Source organism: Pholcus phalangioides, unplaced genomic scaffold (genome assembly GCF_987345545.1).
Source record: "Pholcus phalangioides strain wild (caught in Gottingen) unplaced genomic scaffold, Ppha-v1.0 ptg000042l_1, whole genome shotgun sequence".
NCBI classification, from domain to species: domain Eukaryota; kingdom Metazoa; phylum Arthropoda; class Arachnida; order Araneae; family Pholcidae; genus Pholcus; species Pholcus phalangioides.
The window spans coordinates 28,426,283-28,452,600 of NW_028301628.1; the positions used below are offsets into that span (position 1 = coordinate 28,426,283).

Genomic DNA, 26,318 nt, shown 5'->3' on the forward strand with positions numbered 1-26,318 from the left:
TTTATGTGCGTAGGAGGAGGCTGCAGATGAGTATGGCCGAGTGGAAAGAGTAAATGCGAAGCGAGAGAAAAATATATATATAAAAAAAAAGGTTCTATTTGGCCCTGTTGAAGGCTCCTTGCCAAAATCTTGCTAAATCCGCATTAACATAAATAGGCCGTGTCCAAAATGATGAATTCGGAGTGTCTCTCTCTCGCGCTCAGGTGAAAAGGATGCGTGTTTTTGACTCTCTCGAATAAAAATCCGATGTTTTTTCCCTCTTCTCTCTCCGCAATTACACTTCAGACTAGATTCTTGAAGTTCAAAGCACTTTTCGCCTTGCTGTACATAAAGTATCGGTTTTCTCTTCGTGTGATATTAATGTATGTACGAAATTTCGAAGTTATGGCTGGAGTGAGCGCAGATATACAGGGTGCATAGCAAACGGGGAGCATGGAATTTTATTGGCGAACCGTTGATCTTAGAAGTATAAGTAGTTGTCTCCAATTAAAAAACAGTTTCCAAATAACATGTGGTACCAGCACCTTCTAAAGATAAAGTCGCCTTCATATACACCGTATAAAAAGGAGTTCTACCTGGAGATGGAAAGCCGGCCGCAGCATGCTGCCCAGAATATTCAGGGAAAAACGTTCCCTGCTCGTGCCAGTATCATCGTTGTGCGGAAAGGAAATCACCGGGCTCAGAATTGGCGATTTCTATGCCCCCATATCCAATCGTCATGCGGTATTTGTGAGCCAACCAAGAAGATTATACGCCAAAATAAAATAAAAAAAAACGACATAGGATGTGGTTCTCAAAATGTGGCAAACTTGCTAGGAAGTCTTAATGACGTTACAGATGAACTTGGCAACCCGTGCGGAGACCTATCTCTAGGAGGTGCTGGTAGTACTCACATAATGGCATTCATGTTTTAGGGGGTTGTCTAGTCATTAAAATTAATTAACTTTTTATACAGTCCCCGTGTGCCCCAAAACCCAATTGGAAAGTTGTTTCCTTGTCTATCTTGATGCCAACAAAACAATGCCACGTTTCTAAGTGCAATATTCACAGATGTAGTGGAATTTGAAAAACGGAATAAAGTTAGGGAAAGAATAGCGATAAATGCGAAAAACCGTTTTATCCGCATTTAACGCTGTTTTTTTCCCCCAAATTTCCTCTGTTTTTCGAATTTGAATATCCTAGTTGATATCGCACTTAGAAACATGGATTTTTTTTTTATGGCATCAAGAGAAACAGGGCAACAACTTTCCAATTGGGTTTTGGGACACACGGGGACTGTATAAAAAAGTTAATTTTAATAACTGGATAACCCCCTGAAACATGAATGACTTATCTGAGTACTACACATTATTTGGAAACTGTTTTCTAATTGGAAGTGCGCGTGCGCACACACTTTTCCAGGATCAACGGTTCGTCAGTAAAATGCCATATCCCCTGTTTGCTATGCATCCTGTATGACCGTGAATATTCATTGATTTTCTTTTCGGGCATTCTTATTGACTGCCAATAAGATGCTTTTCAATTTAAATAGCAAAAAATTTTGAATTGAATGAACTGCATATGCGTAAAGTACCAGAAGTGAAAATAAAATACAATTCAAGCGTGATTGTAACGACACCTCAGCTATAACATCAATATATTTGTGGTTCTACTTGATTCCTTTTTTTTAAATCTCTGATCAGTATTTGTCAACCTATGGAACATGACGATGGCATAGGTGCTCCACAGGCAGACTTGATGGCTCAATTCTAACTGAATGAAAAATTATTATTGGAAAAAATTATTGCCATATGGGTTCAAATAATAATGTGTTACCTTCGTACTTAGGTTCACTCACTTGTAGCTGACAAAAGCAATTTACGGTCAATTTGCTGATTACTGCGATAAAGGATGAAGGGTTTAATAAAGGGCCGCTACAAATCGCAGTAAACGAAAATGTGTTTGATAAAAAAACATTCGAATGACTAGATAACCATAATTCATTCAAAAAAAATATGGGGAACTGGGATGTTAACCACTTCACGTAAAAAGTTTTGGCTAGAAATTTGGATTACCTCTATTTAACGAATCGGCGATAAATCTGGTAACCTTGTCCTAACCTAACCGCAAGGAGGTGCAAACGAAAAAAATATAAAAGGAAAAAGCATGAGAATATACAGATAAGAGGGTTTTTTTGAGTCCCTTTTCACCCTCACCTTGTGTTTTTTTTTTGCTCTTACATGTATATAATAGAAAGATATATTACATGTGTGAAGAAAAATCATTAACAGGGGTATAGAAATAAAGTAGTCAGTAAAACGAAGGTAACGGACCCCCGTTACAAAATAATTTTCTGTAGTATATGTAGCAGTGTAAAAACAAAATGAGTTGCTTTCTCGTCCAAGCGCATATCTTTCCAAAGACCCCTGATTATAAGAACCGCTGCACTGTTTTCCTGCCAAGAATTATTCATAAGCAGTAATTGGCAATTTAAGCGAATATTATTACTGTATCCAATAGTACCTCTGTTGCCTTTCTAAGGAGCATGATTATCTTTTAGGATTTATGATCTCTTCTGTGAATTCGTAAAGTTGAGAACTAGTTTAGAAATTTTTAAAAATTGTAGAAAATTGTTTTTTTGAATGTTATTTATGAAAAAATTTATTCTCATGAAAGGGGATTTGTTTTGGTACAAAAAAGTAATTAGTTCAAATGTTTGTCGACAGAGGGCGCTCAACGAATGCAAATCAGTGGGAATATGCAAATAAGACCTACAAAATGAAGAATAAAAGTTCATCTCCGAATTTTCCTGTTACTAGCGATTGCATAAAGTTTTCATTGGGATGTTGGATATTGTTTAACCTCAGCCGTGAATCACCGGCTGGAGCTTTACGAATGTTTCGGACACAGAAGAGATCGAAGGAAGGTTCAGATCCCGAATTCCGCTATGCAATTTCGACTAAAAAACTACCACCAAAAAATTTAAACAGATCATTTTTGTCGCACCGCGGTCATTTTCTGCACACGAGGGCTAATTAGACCGGGACCTACAATTTATTGCCGATTCCTAACACGGCAGCCTTTTTATACTCACCGAGAGGTTGGTGCGCTAACCCCTCCATGTGGAACTCCCGGCGGTAGCAATCTTTTTTCTATGGTCAGGAAAGTTTTCTGACAAGGACGAACCGGGTATCGAACTCGCTCCACCTCTAAAACATCCTTTGGTACTTTAGACGAGTATCTTATCGACTTGGGCTACCGCACCCAAATTTGAACTGAATTTTCCTCTTCGTCAGAATAACTTTTTCGCATTCAAAAATATACCAATTTTCCTAAATTTTTAAACTATTCATGAATTTATGGGAACACCCTGTATTTGATTGCATCTGACTTACAGCATCTTGTTACGTCAACCTCGTTTATAACGGCTATGTACCGAAAAATCGTATTTATTTCAGAGTTTGACTGTGTAGAGCGTAGTTTCCCAACCTTTTCTGTCCCATCGCCCCCTTCTTTGGAAAATTTTTTTTTTCTCCCACCGCCCCCCAACGCAATCTAACCCATAGGATCTTATGTTATACTCGTAGCTTCTACCGCCCCCCTGGGCATTCCATCGCCCCCAAGGGGGCGTTAACGCCCACTTTGGGAATCACTGGTGTAGAGGGTGCCCTGTTAGTCCTAATGCAACCTTTCATCTCATCAAACCGTCCGGTCGTAGAAATCCAGTTTCAATTTTTACAAAATGATCAAATGGCGTTCAAAAATAACCCTTCACCAGTTTTCAGAGTGAAAATACAGTGTGTAACAAAATAAAAAAAATCTAAATTCTTTTTTTATATGATTTTCCTGTCCTCTAACTGCCAGTTACAAAAGTGTTGCCCCGTATCTCCTGAAGCCAACAAAAAAAAAAATATCCCACGAACTTAACTGCGATATTCGCCGAGACATTTGACTTCAAAGCTCAATGGGTTGGTAGCACTGTATTTTTTCGCGGTTTTCTCCGATATCTAGTTCTAAATGAGAGTTATTAATAATGCAAAGAACTTGAAGTTTGTCTGAATGTCAAACGGTGCACGTGTTTTCTCACGGAAAACTAACGCACGGGTGAGCTTAAACTCTTACTAAATAACTCGCGATCGCTCTTTTTTCCGATGATGCCTCCAAGTTCCGTTTCCGCAGTGCAGATGTACGAGAAACTCAACTCCGGTGACACTCGGATCTCCTTCAGAAGGCTGGTCCCGGAGGAATTTCGTCTTGGGATAAGATTATTGTCCACTCCCACAACGCCCCCACACTTTCATCCAAGGTCTTGTCTCGATGATAGCAGTTTCGTCACTCATCACAATGTCGAGGAAAAACGCACAAAGCTAGCTGTGTGTGTATTCCTCTCTTTCGCATGATTCGCCCTTGTTAGTCGAGTGGTATAATCAACTTCACTTCAAAATAATTATTTGTCTTCTTAAAAACAAAATCCGGCCTTCATTTATGCATCTATCTCCTCATTCTTAAGTTCAAAGCATCAGTTCTAACGAAGGTTTTTAACAGTGGCTGATGCGAAGGTATATTTAGGAAAAAAAGAAATGCAACTGTGTGTGTGTGCCTTTGCGGGGAATTGAACCCACGTCCTATCACTTTCGGGTGAACGCCCTAGACCAGTGTTTCTCAACTGCCGGGCCGCAGCCCAGTACCGGGACCTAACACTAGTCACACCGGGCCGTGAGTGATCTCAGTTTCATTTTTCCCATTAATTTCTCGTTATTCTGTGTATGACCGGGCCTTTCACTTAGGGGGTCATTCAAGTATTACGTCAGCACCGAGGGGGGAGGGGTTTTTGGATTTGCTGACTTTTTATGACAACGGGGGGAAGGGGGGTTTGAAGGTTGCTTACGTCATCAACCACCCCTTTTTGAAGATATGAAATATTCTAGGCTGCTGACAGGGGGTGGGAGGAGGGAGGGTGGGTCAGTGTTTTGCTGACTTTAGCTGACAAGGGAGGGAAGGGGGTCAAAAATGGCTGAAAATCTGCTTACGTAATAATTGAATAGCCCCTTACACAAAAGACATTTACCTGGCCGCGGGCTTCCAAAGGTTGAAAACTACTACCCTAGACCACTAGACTACAAAAGCAACGAATATATCCTTGGAGCTCGCGTGCACTGGCTCGATTCCCAGCAAAGGCTCTTTCCTAAATATATCTTTGCATCAGCCAGCTATTAAACACCTTCGTATCGATAACGGAAAGTGATATCATCTTTGCATCGATTCTTTCTTGGGATTTCCTCAACCCTTTTACGATCAACGACGTAATATTGCGTCCAAACGCTAGTGGAATAGATTCAAGCAAGTTGTTTTCTTCCTTTCTCCTCAACATCGAGAGGCTTTGTTGTAACCCTACGAATTTGTTTTTTTATCTTTCATTTATTTCTATATATACTCCTGTTAGTGATTTTTTTCCAAATACAGATGTATGAGAGTGAACTCTGAGAGCGAAAGGGAACAGGTAAGGTGAGGGGGAAAAAGAGAAATTTACTTCGTGTACTTACGGCCGTATTCACCAATACAGTTTAAACCGCAATCGCAGGTTAAAGGATTAACTTTCGACATGGATTAGTTAAAATTCTCAATTTATATCCAATCCGTTTCCATCTTCAATCCTTTCACCTGCGACTGTAGTTTACTGTGTTGGTGAATACGGCCGTTACTCTATTATCTCTATCCTCACTCTTATCTGTACTTATCTATTATATTACTTTTTTCCTTTCATTTGTTTTTGCTTTTCTTCCTCCTTTTTTATCTTTTCCTCTTTCTAACGTGCAGTTAGGTAAGGACAAGGTTGCCATATTTATCGCCAATTCGTCAAATATAGATCATCCGAATTTCTTGCTTACAGCTTATAAGCGAAGGTGTTAAAGGGCCAATTTTGATAGCAATGGAAAATTAAGGTACCTTACAAGGTGTTCAATATAATGGTTGGTTCGTAAATAGTTTAAAATTTTATAAAAATTGAAGCAATTAGCATTTTTGAATGCGGTATGTGGAAAAGTTATTGTCACGAAGGGAGAATTAATTTAGTACAAGAAAAAGAAAATTGTTAGAATTTTTATCAATAGAGGGCACGAAAACAAATCACTGTAGCTAAACAACCATGTGTTTTTTTTTTAATTTTAAAAATCTGAATGGAAAAATAACTAACAAGTGGATTTTAATGCGGTTTGTTTTAAAATAATTTACGGAAAATTTCACTATTTTTTGTGAAAAAAAAAATTTGATTTGAATGTCCCATATCCGCTTAACGTTTTGCGGCCAAGGTGGAATCGACATCAGGAAAAAGCGGTAATTCATTATCATGACAACCCCTTCACGATCATAGGAAGACCTCGTAAATTCGGCTTCGAAACAGAAATCATAAGCTATACAAAAAACGCAATAGCTAGGGCCTTCCTCATTGCCCAGAGAGGTGCTAGAAATTAAGAACTGTACCAAATGAAGTACCGAAAAAAACCTCTGGAACTCAAAGGCGTAAAAGCAGTTTGCGTCATATTTTTTTTTGTTTCTTTTGTTACAAATTTCATTTTCCCTTTGCTCGAATTTCCTCTTGTGAAAATTGCTCGTATCATAGATTTTCTTTAAGCAATTTCTTACGTGAGCAATTATATATATTATGTCACTCAGTTTTACTCAGAAGTTTCCTTGCAAGAATAAATTTTCGCTTGAAAAAACCGCTCGCGCCGTGAATTTTTATTCAAATTCGTAAGTCAAAAATTTTCTTTTTCGATTTTCTCATACCACTGATTCACTTCAAATTGCTTACATTCCTAATTTTCATTGTAATAACTCGCGCCGCGACATCTTTATTAAAAACAAAAAAGATTCTTGCGTCGTTAATGATTAATTTTGGAGCAGTTTGACAAAATTGGTCCTTGCGCCAATTAATTTATCAAGCGATGCAATCGGCTTTCATCACCCCACTAAAATAAACCACGCTGTTTTTTTATTGTTCCTTTCATTATTCGGAGTGCATAATGACGTATATGCGAATCTTGAATGGGTTTAATAGAGATTTATTGTGCCAACGACCTATCGAAACATTTTCTTGGATGTACATTGTTATGTTATCAAAAAATTACAAATGAAATATAATTTATACATTGATGGTTATATATAAATTAAATACATTTTTTTTTATTTTATGTCACTAGGAATTGAATTAATAATTTCATAATTACCACGTCCATAACGCCGACAAACATGATCGGATCGTAAAAAAAAATAATAATCGTCAAAATTAAACAAGCAAAGATCGTTATAAAAAAAGAGATTGTTTCTTGAATCGCACTAATTAAATAATTGCTTATAATCAACAAACGATGCCGAACCCTAAATTACACACTTGGGATCATGATTCGCTATTTATCCTCAGGCAAACGCGATTCTGAATTTTTATCTACGAACTGGCTCTGCAGCAATGAATGTTATATTTTTCAGTGTCGCTTGATGAAAAAAATGAAATAGTTGTTATATGAAAATGTTTGGTACATCATTTTAGCTTTAACTAAGGCCTGAAAACAAAATATAAAAAAAATTGAAAAGTCATTTGGTACACAACAAATCAATTAACCTGGTACACTCGAAAGTTTCGTCAGCAATATTCCTTACAATGAAAATGAAAAATATCGATTGAAGTATGTTGAATATTGCACTTATACACGAATGTTATTTTTAACACCAAAGAAAACCATTATTTGTTTCATACATTTGTTAGGGAACATTTTGTAAAAGTGGATCGCAGAAAAAAGTAATGCAGTAAACAGCACTTTTAAGAGGTGGAACATGTAACTGAAATTTACTAATTACCATATTTAAAAAAAACTAATAGTTCCATACTTGTGCTGTCATCTATAAACCGCGTAAAGTAGTTACACAGCCTTTGTACTTAAAAGATACCAATACCCAACAACGAATGTAAGGAATGTTGCGAGGGTTAAAAAGTTCGTGGTACTGTACTTTGAAGTACCGTCGTCAGTACTGAAAAGGTTAAAGAACCCTTGGCACACATGCAAAGCTACGCATTTAAGTGATAAACTATTTTTTTCACACGAAAATTTCTTACGTCAAAAATCTTGATTGAAAATTGCTTACGTCACAAATTTTCTCATTGTTATTACTCCGCAAAAATTACAGAACAAAAAAAAAAATTCCTACGTCGCTAACGATCAATTTATCAAGCCATACAATCCGCTTTCATCACTCCTAAAATAAAAAATGATGTTTTTTCATATTGTTGCTTTCATTATTCGGAGTAAATGTGACACATGCGTATCGTAAATAGATTTAAGTTAATATAGATTTATTGTGTGCCAACGACCTATCGATACATTTTTCTGAACGTGCATTGCTATGTTATTAAAATTACAAATGAAATATAATTTATACATTTTGATGGTTATATATAAATGAAATACATTTTATATATACTCTATCTTAATCTCTTTCTCTTACGTCACTTTGAATTAATTACTCGACTAGACGAGAGAATTAGTAATTACCGTATCTAAACCACCGACAAACAACATGATCGGAAATTTCCGGCCGTAAAAAAAACGTCAAATCAAACATAAGATCAAAAAAAAAAAAAAAATCTAGATTGTTTCTTGAATCGCACTAATTAAGTAATTGTTTCCAATCAACAAACGATGCCGAACCCCTAGATATTATTATACACACTTCGGGAATCACGATTTGCTATTTATCCTCATTTCCGAAGAATGCTGTTCGTTAAGTAAACTAATTAGTTGAGTAATTGCTTCCTGCACGTTATGTCTATAACAACAATACTCAAGTTATTGTTTCGAGCTCCCACACTCTTTCTTTTCGGGGCAAAACAAAAAAGAAAAGCAAAAACAATAACTTTTAGGAAATCCAGTTATGAGTAAATGACAATACAATAAGCGATACATTTGGTAAACCGGGGGAAAAAAAAAATACATTATTGTGTGATGGACGCCTTCCTTTCTTTAGTCACTTTCTATATAAACGTGTCGATTCTTTTCTTATGACCTTGATCATGTAATTAAGTTTTTATACATGCGCTTATCTTTCACGGTCAAATATAAGATTTCGTTATTGTACGCATGTATCAAAAGTATTCAAAGTGGTAGCGAGATCCTAAATTATATATCTTCCACCCATTGATTAACACGGACATTTTTTTTTTCACCTTCGATTCTTCATTTTAATGGAGTTTATGCACGCGTCATTTTTATAAAATAACGCTTTTTTTTTCTTTCTATTTTCCCATTCTATATTGTGTCTTTATTATGTCTGGAACTGGGTAGCTTCGAGCGGTTTCTCTCCTGGAGAAATTAGATTGTCTACCTTGACATTCGAAGGCTCTCGAAGTGTTATGCGTCATGACGAAAACAATCTAAAATTAGTTTTATGTGTTATATATACAATTCTCCATTGTCTTTGCCGAAATGTTGTTGTCTTTTGTAAATGTTGTATGGTACAGAGAGATAGACGGCTTCTCTCTTTTTTTTTTTTCTCTCGGCCCGAGATATCGAGGAAACAGACATTTTCTGGATATTATGCCGAGGTGAACTCGGAAAGAAAAAGTCATCTGGTCTCTCCGCCGGAGCACGAAAATATCTGTTTCGTTGTATAATACGCTCTGGAAGTTTCCGAGAAGGCCAAAACGGCACTTTCTCACTTATCCTCCGTGTGTTGTTCATGATGGTTTGCATGTGCGTTAGCATTTTTCCATTTTACTTTTCAATTTTGTTATTCTGCCGCCTGTTATGGCTTGACGAATCTCGGGCGTCAGGTAGCCGTGGCGAATAAAAAATTTGTATCGACGCTTAAAATTTTCTCTGAGAGTCATTACTGCGACACAGGGGTACAACAGAAACAGCGACATGACCACAGAAAAGATTGCGACGAAGGGCGTTCTACATCCAGGGGGTTGGAGCACCAACCACTCGGAGAGTGCAAAGGCTACCGTTCGGAATCGCAATAAGTTGCAAGTCTCGATCTAATTAGCTCTCGTGTGCAGAAAATGAACGTGGTGCGACAAAGATGATGAAATAATCACTGGATCTAGGTATGGAAATTATACAGAATTTTGGAATTTTTAACCCTTTAAGCAGATTTTAAGATTTCACTGATTCGCCTTATAACTCCCACATCACGAACCCCCTTCCCCTGTAAAATGCCAGATCTCATTTGAAGTTTGAGCACAAAGAATCTCTTCAAAAAAATATTGAGTTCGTAATCTCTTCGAGAAAGCGTTTCCAATCCACAGAATCTTTTTTCCTTCAACTCTTTCTGGGGAATGAGGCAGATGCTACGCGGTCCCCCTCATCCTTCCTCATGGGTGTCTCTTAAATAAGGAGGGGTATCAGAATTTCACAAGATGATTGGATTGGGCATTGTGGAAAAAAGGTTCGGAACCATTGGATTAATTATATACGGCCGAAGCTCGATATTACGACTCCCTTCGTCCCATCGAAAACGGACGTTATATCGGGATGGTCGTTATATAGAATGTGAAACATGTATGATATGTGAAACATTTGGGACTTATCCTACCGGTCGTTGAAATGGAATGATGATCGCCATAACGCGAGATCGTTATAATGAGCGTCGACTATACGTTAGAGAAACTCAGAAAAACTAATAATTTTAAACTCGTAGCAGGAGAAATCATCAAGTTCAGCTGAAGCGAGTTTTTAAAAATAAGCTATTTTTTTCTGCAGTAATTAATTTATTCTTTTGAAATTTTCTTCCTTTCGCTAAAAATATATAAGCGTCAATATACAATTAGATTACATGCTATATTCCAAAGAAAAACAGAGATGAAATGAATCGCTCTACGTTGCTTTATCTCTACGAAGATAATTTATACACCGATTCCTTTTCTTGTATGAATTTCTATGGAAGTATGTGTGTTATACACACGCACACAAAAGGACAGATTCATTAAAAAGGACGAATTGTTTTCAAAAAGGTCATGTAGTCTCTCTCTTAAGAAAAACATTTTTTTTTTGTGGTCCACATTTTGGAAACACCCAAGAGAATTCCTTTCTTGTGATGAAGCCCTTTTTTTTTGAGGGCTTTCATTTTTCCACGGGAATTTCTCCGAGCTGACATCAATTTGATTCACGTTATTAATTAGATTTTTCACGTTTAGAAATTTTCTCGGGAATGAATACCAGCGGAGAGAAATGGCCTTTCGCTTCCTTTTTTATTAATATTTTTATGGTTTCTTTCGCACAAACGAGATCTTTCTAGTCTATATTCATAGGAAGTTAATTGAATTTTCAGATATAATCTTTTAAAAGGATTATTCTTTTAGATATCAAATATTGTGTTGGTTCATTAGGCTTTTATTCCCATTTATGAATACCGTATTCTCTCCGGCATGCCGCCAAACTCGAAGGAACTCTAGATTTTTTGATGTTGGGGGGGCCTGTCAGACCAGACAAGGCTCAGATGTTGGGATCTGGTTTGTTTCCGTCATGCCAGGAAAAGTGGAGATTAATACGGATCCCACTATCATTCAGCCAGTTTAGTGAATTTTAATAATAAAGATATTTAAGAATTTTACAGAATCTGATTCAAACGGGTATTCTCGGCATGCCGGCTGTATACAATTTATATATAATACAGGAGAACCTCTTCACAACAAGGTTGGCAAGGTTTTGGACAGTACGGTGAAAACCCTCCTGTCCAAAACTGTCCTAAACCTTCTATTTATAACTATAAGGGAAAACTTTGCAATGATGATGAAGTAACTTCTATAATTAAATAATAAACTTTATTATTATATTATATATATTATATATTAATATATTATATTATATAAATTATATTATATATTATTAAAATTACATTAAATATAATAAAATTTTGAAATTCAAAACAGTATGTGCAAAGGGTTATATGACTAATATCAGGTTATCAAACAATTGAAAACAACTGTCTCGAGGTTAGATATTAGATTTATGAAAACATGAAAGATACAAGAATGGGATAGAAATTTGTCACACGAAAATTAGAAGAAAAGCAATAGATATGACTACAGGCCCCTTTTAACATAACACATAACTAATTTAGCTGCCCTATCTGTGCCAAGATGATTTCTAAGATAACGAAATTTGAAAATATTCTTTCAATTGATACATAACTTGGAAGGGGGGGGGGACACGAAAATTAAAAAAAACAATGTGTTAAAGACAGCCTTGATAAGCCTTCTTCCAGTGTTTTTCTTATAGCTGTCCCCCCATATGATAGAATTGTAAATATCGCTTGAATTTATTCGGTGAAATATTAGCTTCTCTAGCTTCATAAGAGCAACAATTTAAATTTAACAAAAATTTTGGGTCTTGAAGTCTTTTATCATCATGTAGGCGTAATCGGTGTTTGTGAAACTGTGTTCTGTTAGTCATGTGTAGGTGCTACATATTGTCCTCATTTTCTTTGGATATATTACTTTATTTGTAATTAGTTTTTCAAAATTGAGAATGTGTAAAATAGAAAGTTCACTTGAAAATTTAAAGGAAAAAGTTTGAAAAGTCAAAATAGAACAATTTGCATTAAATTAACACTACACCATTGATATTTATTCACATCATTATATTGGTATCTAATAAAAAGTAATATTCGTGTTTAGTTTCAAAATAATGCAATGATTACAACTATGTGACTATGCGTATTTGGTACCTTCAATATAATGTATTTTTTAAAGATAAATATTTGAACAGATTCGGCAGGGTTTTGGACAAGCACTGTCCTAAATACAGTAACCTGCTTCATAATCATACATGAAAAATAAGATGTGTAGTAGAAATAACATTTACAACAAACTAAAAAATCGAAACAGTGTTTATTTAAACAGTTATATGAGTGATATTAATTTACTATCAGATTTCTAGCCTAAAACCATAAATTTGGTGAAACAATTAACTTGAGAGTAAACTAACAGAGAGTTAACTAACTGATAGTTAACTAAAAAGAAAACCAAATGACACCTTTTTGAAATATTTTTCATTTAGTTAGTTTTATTTTCTGCTAGTACTTTTTTTTTTTGAATATGTTAGTATCACGGGAAAAAAACCAAAGGGGTTTCCACATAACATTTTGAAACTTGGAGGATTTGGACAGTTTCAGACGTTTTTTCCACGGACGTCCAAAACCCCAACCCTGCTTCACAATGGACAACAACGGGAGCGAAATTTCTGTTCGCTAACGAGAAGTGTCCGTTAGTACAGTATATACGTATGTGATTACACTGAAGCCTTGTTCCACTGACAACAAAACTCGCTGGTCCGTTAACGGGAGGTGTTCGCTAAGGGGATTGTTCGTTATGACAGCTTCCACTGTACGTTGTATAAAACTGTTTCCAAAGCCTTCTCAACGTGTGAGGTCCTATCCGTGCAAGCTTCGGGTGTGATGATGATGAAATCGGTACTGTGTGATTTCCGAAATGTGTGAATGGGTATTGGTATGTGTGAATGGGTATGGCTCGTATTTTCTGTGAGGTGAGGATGTTTTCTCGTGACATAACTTTGTCTGCTGTTGGCCCATGATGCTGTTAAAGACGACTCAGTATTTTTCGCTTTTTTTTTTGCGAGCATAGCTCCCCCTGCGCCTTAACTTAGGTATCCAGAAGAAAGACCCATGCCACTTTAAGTTATCTGAGTAATAAATGCAATACATTGTAGGCCGCTGTAGTGGCCGAGTGGTCATAGTGACGGACTCGATCACGAGGATCCGGGTTCGAACCCCACCGTCACCATAGTGGTGGTCGTCTGAAGTTGGTTTCCTGTGGTTCCCAACTTCGAGGCACAAATGCGAGCCGATCTTCCCATTGAAAAGTTTCGCCACTGAGAGCAACAGGCCTACAACGATAAAGTATTCAATCATTACACTTCACTCACAGTTAGAAAAACTGGTGGCAGATGGCAGCACTACACATAACAAGCATTACACAGAAACAAACTTCGTCAGATTTCATTACACGTACACGCACATTCCCACATGTACCAATTCGTTAGAGGTTCCGCAGAGGAATATAGACGAGGTGCATGTGTGGTTTAGCAGTAGCACTGAAAAATCAAACACAACACTGCGTACGCACTCAGACTATTAGAGTACACGCACAGTTACACTTCCGGCACAACTCACTAGGTAGTAAATCGCCCATAGATGGTGATAGACCTGAGTTGTGCTCGGTTTGAAAGAAAGACAGACCCCTAACTCACAATATGAGTTGTGTGACCATGTGCCCCGTATTTTACGGGGCATTCCTGTATTTTTGTCCGTTCCGATTTTATACGATTGTTCCGTTATTTTCAACGAAGCTTATTCGAATTTGTAATCTTTACTTAAAAAGGTGAATGAAGATAACTCTTTCACAACTTATGAATAATAACTATGATAATTATGACTATATAGATCAGTGTTTCCCAAAAAGAGCAATATCGCCCCCGGTGGGCGATGGAAGCTGCGAGTAGAATCTAAAGGTGCGTATACACTAGTGCGCGGAACATGCAATGAAAGCATTCGCAATTGGTTGTTCGGTAATTTGTACGGTGTTGCGAACGATTTGTGAGCTGTTTTCACCGGACCCACCTGGAATCGGTTTTTTCAACGAACACAAAGGAAAGAAAGGAACACAAAGTTTGTGTGCCCACGAGCGGATTAGAGCCGTTGCAGGGGGCCATGCGTTGCAAGATCTGCGCACTAATGTATACGCGCCTTTATAGATTCGCTTGAGTTGGAAGTGTGGGGCAATTAGAGAAAAAATTTCTCTGAAGGAGGCGGCGATGGAACAAAAAGTTTGGGAAACTATGGTATAGGCTAGATCAGCGGTTCTCAACCGGTGCTCGTATTTCTCGAGAAAAATACAAAACAACAGTAAATTCGGAAAAAAATAATTATAAATATTTTTGAATAATAATAAATCAGTAACTCTTTGATGAATGCGGCCTACGGGACTCCTCCATAGAAATTATACACCAGAAAGGACTCCGCGAGTCAAAAAAGGTTGAGAACCGCTGGACTAGAGGAATACCCATCTCACATACTTGTCATGATGAAATGTTGTTCACGGAAAAATCGTTTAAGTTACTGTGAATTCCAGTGGTCCACTCATTCGATATTTTCGGCGATTTCAGCAACAATTGATGATTTTGCGAAATTCTGGGAATGTTTAAAAACAATTGGAAATATCCAATATTTTGTCATATTTCTGATCACAGTTTCAACCACCGGAGGCGATATTGCCCACTTTGGGAAACACTGATCTATATAGTCATAATTATCAGTTATTATTCATAAATTATGAAAGTTATTTTCATTCACCTTTTTAAATAAAGATTACAAATTCGAATAGGCTTCGTTGATAACAACGCAACAATCGTATAAAATCGGGACTGACAAAAATACAGGAATGTCCCGTAAAATACGTGGCACATGGTCAAGCAACTCATATTGTGAGTTAGGGGGTCCATCTAATCATCTGAGATATTTTACTTTTCCTTGGGTTCAGAAAACTGTATTGTATGTTTCTCAATGGAAATGGTCCCCAGTCATGATGAATGCTTTTTCAGGACATACGTTTCGGTTAACTGTCCTTTACTCAGCGAATTTTATTTTTATTTTTTTTTTATTTTATTTCCCCCAATCTTCAAGAATTTTAGCGATAACCATGAAATTGGTCGTAAATTGCGTTTTTTTAGCTACAGTTTACTCAGTATTTGTGATTCACAGTATTTTCCTCGATTAGATATGATTACCGTGAGTATGAACGTCTAATTTTTATTTGAACTCGTATATTACTAATATCAACAAAAACATTTTCAATTAATTAGAATTAAAATTATCAAGTCTGCCTGCTTACCACCTGTTCCGTCCAACCTCTGATCCGCGGACCAGAGGTTGGGAAACGCTGGCTAAAGGCTATAGAAAAAGGTTCAGCAAATTATTTCGAATAATATAAGATATTATGAATTATGAGATATATTTCGTTACATAATTGCGATCATCACATGCTTGTATGCTTTACCCATACTGTTGGAAAATCCTTTTATCTGAGTGACCAGATATCAGAGGAGTTATTCTCTGAATCAGCGGTTCTCAACCTTTTTTGACTCGCGGAGCCCTTTCTGGAAAATAATTTCTATGGAGGAGTCTCTAGGCCGATTTTTCATTCATTCATCAAAGTTAATGATTTATTATTATTACTCAAAAGTACTTATAATTATTTTTTCCTAATTTACTGTTTTGTATATTTCTTGAGATGCGGTGGAGCCCCTGGGGAGTTCAGACGGAACCCCTCCGCGGAGCACCGGTTGAGAACCGCTGCTCTGAATTATCTTCACTGTGCCCACATGCTTTTCCGCTAATAAAAGGATAGCACGCCTTTCCTCTCTCGCAGTTTTTTTCTCTTCTTGGTGTATACCGTCCTAGTCAACAAGGATCGTGCTCTTTCTCGTTTATTGACGACCGGATCGATACGCGTCGTCTAGAAGCACAGGCGACTACTACTGCTGCGACTCTGTCTCTGGCTGACTAAGCACTAAATTGGCTCTCCTCCATCTACCACTCATCCGGCAGACGTCGGTTAAAAGGAAGAGAGGGGGGAATGCGCTCCCGTGTACATTATTCAGCTGTTTATCTGGAATAATTCGATCGCACTGCACCATACTGTTACTCACTCGGGCCTAGTATTGAAATTTTGAAATTCTATTCCTGTGAAATATTGCTATACGTATGAATATTCCTGTGAAACGTCACCAGCTGGAGTGGATCATATTTCACACTTGCTCCTTAGTGTGTTGATAGAGAAAAATCACGGTTGAATTTCACACGGAACAAATCGCACGCGAAATGGTTGTAATGCATACAAAAATTGTGAAATGCATAGGCCTAATGCATCACATACACCCCTGACCCAGGCCTAAATGTTTTTGTGAACCTCCAGTATCACTTATATTATGCTAATGTTCGTCAACAAAATCAATGCCGAGGTTTTCTGTCTTTTAAAGGTTACTTTGAAAATTCTGCCCCTCTCCCTTTCATTGAGATTCTTAGTTTCATAATTTTCAGATGGGGTAAATCGAGGCTTTAGACCAGTGTTTCTCAACCGCCGGGCCTTGACGTCAGTCAAACTGGACCGCAGGTGATTCACCGTTTCATTTTTCTCTATTTATTGCCTATTGGTCGAGTGTATGATCGGGCAGGTCCGCAACTTGACAAGCGCTTATTTTAACGCCCCGATGAATGCTTTTTCATGACATACATTTCAGTCAACTGCGATTTACTGCAGTCCTTTATTCCCCCCTCCTTCAGGAATTTCAGCTGTAATCAGGAAATTGGTCGTAAATTTCATTTTTTGGCTGCAATTTATTCAGCAATTTCACAGGTAAACGATCAGTTAAAGCAGGGATTATTAAATTATGGGTCGTCACCTAATCTTGGGTTGCAGGGGCTTCAGATATAGGTCGTATGAATCTAATTACAGCCATTTATTCTTGAGCTATAGGTCACGACTAAAACTTGATTCGCATGGATCACCGAGATGGGTCGTACAATTCCATTTACTATCCTGTTATGAATTCACTTATTGTGTCACTGGTTTCACTAATTTTGAAAAACAGTTTCACGAGTCGCGAAGCTGATTCTGTTGCTGGTTTTGGGTCACGGCTGAAAACGGTCAAGAACACCTGAGTGAAAGGGTGAATTCGGTGCAAACTCTGGTCCTGGGAACACCAGACCCACCTACTTCACCCTAGATGCGGTCCCGGGACCGGGCCTTCCACTCACAAAAAAAAAGTTAACCAAACCGCTACCTTCTAAAGGTTGAGAACCACTGCTGTAGACAGCTCGGAAGAAATTTAATCATACAAATTATGTACACCCGGTGAAATGCATATGGAATTAGATGTCCTAGTCTCGAAAATTAGTTTGACACATATATATATATATCCACGAACGGGTTAACAGATAAGAACAAATAAAGGATCAATAGGTACCCCAGTGTTAGCCAATACGCATTTGGATTCAGTTTCACTCCTGCAGATTTTAGTTGAGGAGTGAAAAAATACTCTTTCAAAATTCAATTTTTTTTTAATGGAGTAATTTCTCACTGTTAAAAAACCCCTCATTTTACAAAAAATACCCTTTAAAATTTTGGAAAGGAGTGAAATTACTCTTAAAGATTATATTTTCGGATAACACTGGTAGGTACCATGTGTACGATAGGTTATCGATGACGTATTTTCCAACCTTGAAATTCATATCTTTTGTGCAGTGAAAACGCTTTTCGCACCCAGAGGCTCGAGTTATCTCGACTCCATAGAAGTGCAAATGCTACGCTATGAATGAACACTTGAGATACAAGATGATTAGAAAAACCTTTCTGTTTCTAGAATCGAATGGGATTGACATTTTTTTTCTGAGAAAACACCTGCTTCCTGTTCAAATAGAAATATTTGCGACAGCGATGTTTTACAGTGCGCTCTGCTTAATGTGATCACATTGAGACTAGAATTTTTTTTCAATAACAACGACCGATTAATATCCGGAAGAAATGCAGAAGCGAATACAATGATTACACGTCCCGTTCAACCAAACGGGACATATGAAAACGGTAAAACTGTGTGTTTTTGATCCCCGCATAACTGGGGAGCTTTTTTTTTTTTTAAATGGGAAGATTTCCACTATTTTTAAAAATGAACTTTTTAACGGTTGATGATAAGATAATACTTTGAGAGATAAGCTGTCAGAAAATTCAACCGGGATTATTCGAAACGAGAATATTTTTGGGTAGAAATTGCGAAACACAATGTGTGAAGTTATTAGTTTCTATCGAAGGGGGGGGGGGGGAATCCACCTTTTCATACACTTCGTTATTTTTCATCTCTTGATAACGGACACCAATGGCGACCGAAAATTTTGTCCGCCAACGAGAAGTGCCCATTAATGAATAGTGAGATACATTGAAGTCCCGTCGATGTGATTCAAAATTATGTCCGTCAGTGGAAGTGTCCGTTATGGGCGGTTGCACTGCAGAATGATCGTGTTTCTTATGTTAATGACGAGAGGGCAGAAACAGTACCTTCCTTCGCTAGTTAAAACCTTCTGGAATCAACAGGTGGCGTAGAAATGTCCAATTTTGCAGATTTTACCAGCTCAAATTTTGATCCATTAATTTTCTTTCAAAACGGAACATTTACACAATTCAAATGTGGATGACTCTCTTGAATGTTGATGAAGAAACATGATATTTAAATATTCTTCTACCATTCCTATATTCTAGCTCATAGTTTCCCAATCTTTTTCTCCCATTACCCCCAACGCAATCTAACCCATAGGATCCTATGTTATACCCGAAACTTCTACCACCCCGCTGAAACATTTCATCGCCGATGTTGGGAATCCTGTTCTAGCTGTTGAGCTATTTTTCTACTTTACTAAAGCAAACGTATTCCGGAGGGAAAACGTTTTTTACTTCTACTGTAAATTTAGCAAAAGTCGAAATATTCCCTTTTGAAAATAAGCTCCTCAATTGGTTGCAAAATGCTTAATCGTATACCGTTTTCTTATTTCATATTGTTCTAAAACTGGATCCTTTTCTTTCAAGCTACAATCCCGTGTTTATTATCATTATTCGGCCATTACGAGAACTTAGAATGAAACTGTATAATGTGTTTTACGAATAACGATAAGCTTTGCAACGTAGGATGGATTCCTTTATTTCTGCCGACTAACTATGAATCTAGGCAGCTAAAAGAACTGACCAAAAACTGAAGGAAGGGCTTTTTTCCCCTTGAGAACCTTTAATTTTTCACCTACTCATTTGTCTCTAGGAAAGCCATTGTGAAAGTAGCTCCCCATGTACATGGATTATAGCGCCTAATAATGCCCGATTAGGGCATTGTGAACGGAGTACGGAAATGGTTCTAAACAATGGACTGGGCACATCTTCTAACCTGCATGGAAAAAAAGTCCGATTCAATTTCAGCTTTAAAATGCGCAAAAAAACAGCTTTGAAGGGAAAAAAAATTTGATAACATAAACTGAAGTCCCGATGACTATAAACGAATTTTTCCCCATGTTATGAAATTGGTACGGTCCGTTCTTTGTAAAAGTAATAACAATAGTGTTATTTTGCAGGAAAAAATGTAAACCCCCCAACCCTTGAGAAGAAGAAAAAATTGAACCCCACCCCCCTGAGAAAATACCGCTTACGCTTATGGCGGTATTGATCATAGGTTTCCCTGTTGTCCCATGAAGAGCTATGTGAGACAGAAGAGACTAATGAACGATGTTCAAAGATCCCTAACAATGAATGCTCTTGCCCATGGCCCCCACATCCTGGAGCGGGGCCCCTAGGCTGGGATCTTTTGTGGGACCCCCGGTCAGACTTTTCACGGGCCCCCTCTGTAGTTAATTTATAGCGTGAAAAAAGCAAAAAATGATGAACTGTTCCGGCCCCAGGGCTAGAGCCCTGTCAGCTCCCCCCCCCCACCCCTTTGTGAGAGCCATGCACTTGTCATCAAAGATTTAAAAACAACGCTCTTGTCGACAACAATCGCAAAACAATACTCTTGTCGGCAACAATTGCTAAGCAGTGCTGCTGTCGACAGCGATTCCAAAATGTTTTGCTGTTCTCCAAAAGTGTTTTCCAATGATTCCAAAACAGTGCTCTTGTCGACGACGATCCACAAGAAGTACACAATGCTCTCGTTGAAATTGATTGTCGAACAAACAATGCTCTCGTTGAAATTGATTGTCGAACAAACAATGCTCTCGTTGATAACGATTTCATTTTTTAGCAATGCATTGTTGAGAAGTTTCTAAGGATCGGGAAATTCTAAAATTCCTCTCCAGAATTTCTAACGAATTGACACATGTCAAAATGTGTGTTCTGAGTGTACGACAACCCCGGAACTAGGGAGGGTGGGGGGGGGGGGGAGGAAACTGCCCCGGGCGACAAAATTGGGGTTGGCAGTTCTATGTCGGAACAACGGACATTCAACAAAAATTGGGGGGGGGGGGGGCAAAAAAAACTAGTTATGGCCCTGGTGTATGTATGGCCTTAACGAATTTGTTATCTAAAGTATGCGTGTTTCGCGTTAAACTCATGCTGCCATCTATCTCCCATATTTTGAAGTTAAAATATCAAGTGCCAGAATTATTATGTTATCTTGACTAACTGTTCCGCCCCCCCCCCCAGGCTGTGAAATTTCTTTGTAGAACGGTAGATTTTTTGTTATGAGGATTATTTTGCCATTTTAAACATGGAGAAAATGTGTCCCGAGCAATGATTCTCCTGCAATGGTTTCCGGATAACGATTCTCCTTGTCGACAATGATTCCGTAATAATTGAACAACAAACATTGAATAATTCCGACAACAATTGAAAAAACAACCGTCTTGTCAACAAACAGGAATTTGCTCCAATCGGTGAGCGCCCTGTGCATAGGCAGAAATACAATTGAAAGTCTGCGGGAGGGGGAGCACGATGATGATGATGATGTCAATTCAATACATTACAATACATTATATCAGTCGGCTTTACCTTTGACACTCGGAGAGGACCCCCACCCCCCTTCCCGTATCTTCGCCCGGGGCTTAAAGGCCCTTGACTCATATATACCGTATTGTACTATTCCACGGAACCCAAACAAGAAGTATTCACCAGTTTCTGATACGTATTGTACTTTTATAGCGGAACGAATGAAGTACACTAAAACCACTCTTAAAGGCAGGGCCGTCTTAAGAGCATCATGGGTCCCCGGACCAAGTGGTTTTTCTGAGGTCCTACCTGGTAAATTCTGGAAAACATCAACCAAATCTCATTTTTGTGAGGCCCCCCCCGGGTGGGCCCATACGTTAGGACGGCACTGTTTAAAGGTCACCCTTCATTTTCGGGCGAACTTTTTTTTGCGGGATCAACATTTCGGGACCACCGTCGCCAACAGAGAAAGGATGTTACTGTACTATATCTTATTGGGGGTAAAAATAATAGTTTGGCACAATATTCATTTTTTTATCCGTGTTTTTAATTATTTTTTTGTTCAGAATCCAAATGATTTTCCAAAAAATCTCGTTTCTTATCGAAAAAAAAAATATATTTCAAGAAATTATAGCGTTTGTATGTCGCCTGTTCTCCGACAGATGGCAACACGACCGTAAAATCTGCTCTCTATTCTTCCAATGTTGAACAGGAGAATTTTATGGTGAAAATAATAATTGTTTTAAACAATAACTGTTATTTCTGCTTTCTGAGAATTTTTTTTCCCCCGGTCAGTTATTAATGGCTCGCGAATGATTATAACGGTAAATGATAGATGTTCAAGGGTAATTGATTTATATAGTAAATAGTGAGACAGTATATTTAGCGCCGCTGGTGTAGTGGTATCATGCAAGATTCCCATTCTTGCGTCCCGGGTTCGATTCCCGGGCGGCGCACTGAATTACTTTTTTTTTCTAATCGATGCAGTGCTGCGGTTCACTCAATTCTTTGTTACCTTGAAGCATAGCCAACACCTATGCTCAAGGAATCGAAAAAAAAAACTCACCTGCAATCGAAAAATGAATAATGCATCGATTATCAATAAACATCGGACAATGTGAATTTCTATTGTATGGAAGTGATCGCGTTTTCATGATCTATCGGTTCACTTAAGTAAATTCGCCACTGATTTCATTAAAAACAAAAATTGGTCTGAGGTCGTGGGCCACATCCATGGCCCCCCCACAAGGGGTGGGCTGTCAAGGCTCCAGCCCTGGGGGCCGGGACGATTTTCACCATTTTTTTTTGCTTTTTCACGCTATAAATTCATCATAAAGGGGCCCGTGAAAGTGTGGTTGGGGGGGGGGCCTCCGCAAAAGATCCCAGCCTAGGGGCCTTGCTCTAGGATGTGGGGCCATGGCCACATCATATGACTTGGATGGGCCACATTTGTCTCGCGGGTTTATGGGTTGAGCATATATGGTTTAAAGGGGGAAGGAACAAAAAACAAGAATCTTTCCGGTCTGGAGCGCTCTCTGTCAGCCTCATGGCCCTCACATCTTGAAGCAGGGCCCCTAGGTTGGGATCTTTTACGGGCCCCCCGACCAGACTTTCACGGGGGCCCCCTTTATGATGAATTTATAGCGTGAAAAAACAAAAAAATGATTAAAATCCTCTCGGGCCCCAGGGCTGGAGCCTTGTCAGCCCACCCCTTGTGGGGGCCATGGTCAGCCCCACCCTGACGGGGCCATGATTGCAGATCAGTGGTTAACCTTCAAGTACCCGGGGCCACACTTACAAATTTTTTCGCTGGGTGCTATTGTCCGAATTTATGGCGATTGCCTGTCTATTACCATAATATAGCAGTACATAGTTTGATAGTCGTTTTCGGGTGCTAGTACGAATCTCGCGCGCGAATCTGCCATACCCCATGTTTGCTATGCACGCTGTATATATATATGTTGCTGCTAAAGCCCGAACTTGGCCAGTTCGCGAACACATAGGGTGTACGAAGGTTTTAACAACTGGCTGTTGCGAAGATATATTTCGGAAAGAGAGAAAATTCAGCGGTCCCTGCGGGGAATCGAACCCACGTCCTTTCACTTTCCGGGTGAACGCACTAGACTACAGAGGCACGGAATCTCTCAATCTTTCCTTGGAGCTCGTGTACACTGAAAGGGACCGTACATGGACAGCTTATCTCTCAAAGTATTATCTTATCTCTCTCAGCTTATCAACCGTTAAAAAGTTCATTTTTAAAAATAGTGGAAATCTTCCCATTTAAAAAAATAAGCTCCTCAGTTATGCGGGGATGAAACACTCAGTTTTCAAGTTTTCATATGTCCCGTTTGGTTGAACGGGATGTACAATCATCGTATTCGCTTCAATAGTGCCACCCAACAATTAAAACCTTATGCAAGTGGCCTGTAACAGAAAATATAAGAAATGAGCTGATTGTTAATCGTACACAACATCTATAGCGGAAGGCCTTCGCACGAAGCTCGTGACGTCACTGAGGAATTGTTATTCCACCTATAGTCATTGGATATACTGCAAAAAGGTGGTACTAGATAATACCTCCATGATCGCATGCGTCGGCCTATTTTAGCCAATGGCTACAGGTGAAATGGACTTCTTCAGTGACGTCAAAGCTTCGCGCGGAAAGCTTCTGTATACCCTGCATTTAATAGTACTATGATTTGTGTATTTCAGTAAGTTGCATTTGTGCAGCGTCGTCTATCGACGAAAACTTGAACCGATTTTTTTTTCTCGTACTAGGAAAAAAACCCTTCATGAGTGAAATTTTGTTGCAAATTTGAGATTCAAATATACCATTTTTTTTTTAAATTTTTAAATTTTTTTTAATTATTTAAGAATTTGTGTTATCCTGTGTTGTTTCTTTAACGTAAGAATTTTTTAAACGGACCAAGTCATTTCAATAAGTACTTAAGGATTCTATGTTATTGCGTGGGGAAGGTAATAGTCGAAACGGATGTTGCCTAATGTGAAGGGTCTGGCGGCGGAAGGATTTAGCGGGAATTTATATTATTTACAACATTGAAACGCGAGTTTCCAAATTTGTTTGTCACCGTGAAATAAGGACTTCAATATTGCATTGGTGAGGAGAAAAAATACATTTTGTAGGTCAAGAACTTTCTTAACGAGAGAGAACTTGAATAAAGAGATGCCGCAATCGTCGGGGAAGCGAATCTTTTATTTGTAATGAAATACGCAATCTTTTCGATCTCCTTATTCAGTATTTATATATTCCAAGGTGAGAAGATCTAGAATAGGGATCTTCATCATCTCAGATATTGCTGGTCAAAAAAAAAAAATCGTATATGAAGCCCGAGGGCCAACAAGTCGTCAAAATACGGTATATAGATTCACACACAGTAGCGTCTTTAACGGGTGATCCCGGGGGCTTTGAGTCAAACAAGGCACCTAGTGTGTTTGAGAATTTTATTCATTCTGAATTTTTTCATCAAATAGAGATTTTCATTAATTTTGAGAAAAAAAATGCAATAAATATGTATTTTCATTAGAGTTCTGAAATTATTTTGTCATTAAAATATGAATTTCGTGAATTCTGAAACAATTTTTGATTAAATGTGGATTTTCATTAATTCTCGAATTATTGTTACTTCATTAAATTTAGTAACAATAGTAACAATTCGTTAGTTCTCAAATTTTTTTTTCCATTAAATAGCTAAAATAATAGCGAAATAATTATTTAGTAATAGTGCTGGGAAAAGATTTCACCATAAATGAATCTTCATTAATTCTATAAAAAAAAAAATTCATCAATTCCAAAAGTATTTCTTTCAATAGTTCTGAAAATATTTTTCATTAACTTTGAAAATATTTTTCATTAACTTTGAAAATATTTTTCATTAACTTTGAAAATATTTTTCATTAACTTTGAAAATATTTTTCATTAACTTTGAAAATATTTTTCTTAAAAATTCTGGAAAACTTTTTCATTAATTCTAGAAATATTTCTTTCAGTAATTATGAAAATATATTTCATGAATTGAGAATCACCTTTTTTTCCCACTAATTCTGAATGATCTGAATTATTTCTCTCATTATTTTTTGAAATAATTTTTCTCATTGATTATAAAATTATTTCTTACCATAACGTGAAATTCATTTACACACGCACATACAACATAACATGCACAATACGCACAAAAATAAAATACACACAAAATGAAAGTACATATTACCAATTACGTAATATCCCAAAGCAGGGCCAGAACTAGAGATGGGGGAAACAGCCCCAGGCGGAAAAAATTCATGGGACGGCAATTTCAGATGGGAACAAAGAACACAGTTATAAAATTATCGAATTTTAAAGTTGTGGGGGCCGAAAATTAATGTTATCCCCGGGCAGCCAAAATCTTAGTTACGGCCGTGGCCCAAGGGATTATATAATTCGTCCAGGAAATTTATATAATCACCATATGACCAGACCAGAATAAAATTTTTACCCCCATGCCCAGCTCCATATGAAATCACCATATGAAATGCCTTCTAAAAATTAAATTAGTAATTACTTAATTCACCAATTCCAGAATACATTAGGTAATTTTTTTTAGCATTTCTATATGAATTGTGTATCTTTAATAAGCCTTTTCGTCTGCGGGCCACGCTAGAAAGCTTCGAAACGTCACATGCGGGCCGGGCCAACGAGTTGAAGACACCCCAGAATAAAAAAAGTATATTTTCCCCGTCAACAGGTGGAGGAAAAAAGAGAAAGTTCCAAACTGATTTACTACTTCCGCCGTCGTTCGACAGATGGCGCTGCGAGCGG

At 37.8% G+C, this 26,318-nt stretch overlaps 1 protein-coding gene and 1 non-coding gene across 3 annotated transcripts in view; both read left to right on the forward strand.

The window, feature by feature from the left end:
• Positions 1 to 26,318, forward strand: part of shot (dystonin-like protein short stop) — a 278,055-nt gene that overhangs the window by 46,262 nt on the left and 205,475 nt on the right. The window lies entirely within an intron of this gene.
• On the forward strand, positions 22,388 to 22,458 carry TRNAG-CCC (transfer RNA glycine (anticodon CCC)). Its single transcript has one exon. It is a non-coding gene; the product is annotated as a tRNA-Gly (tRNA).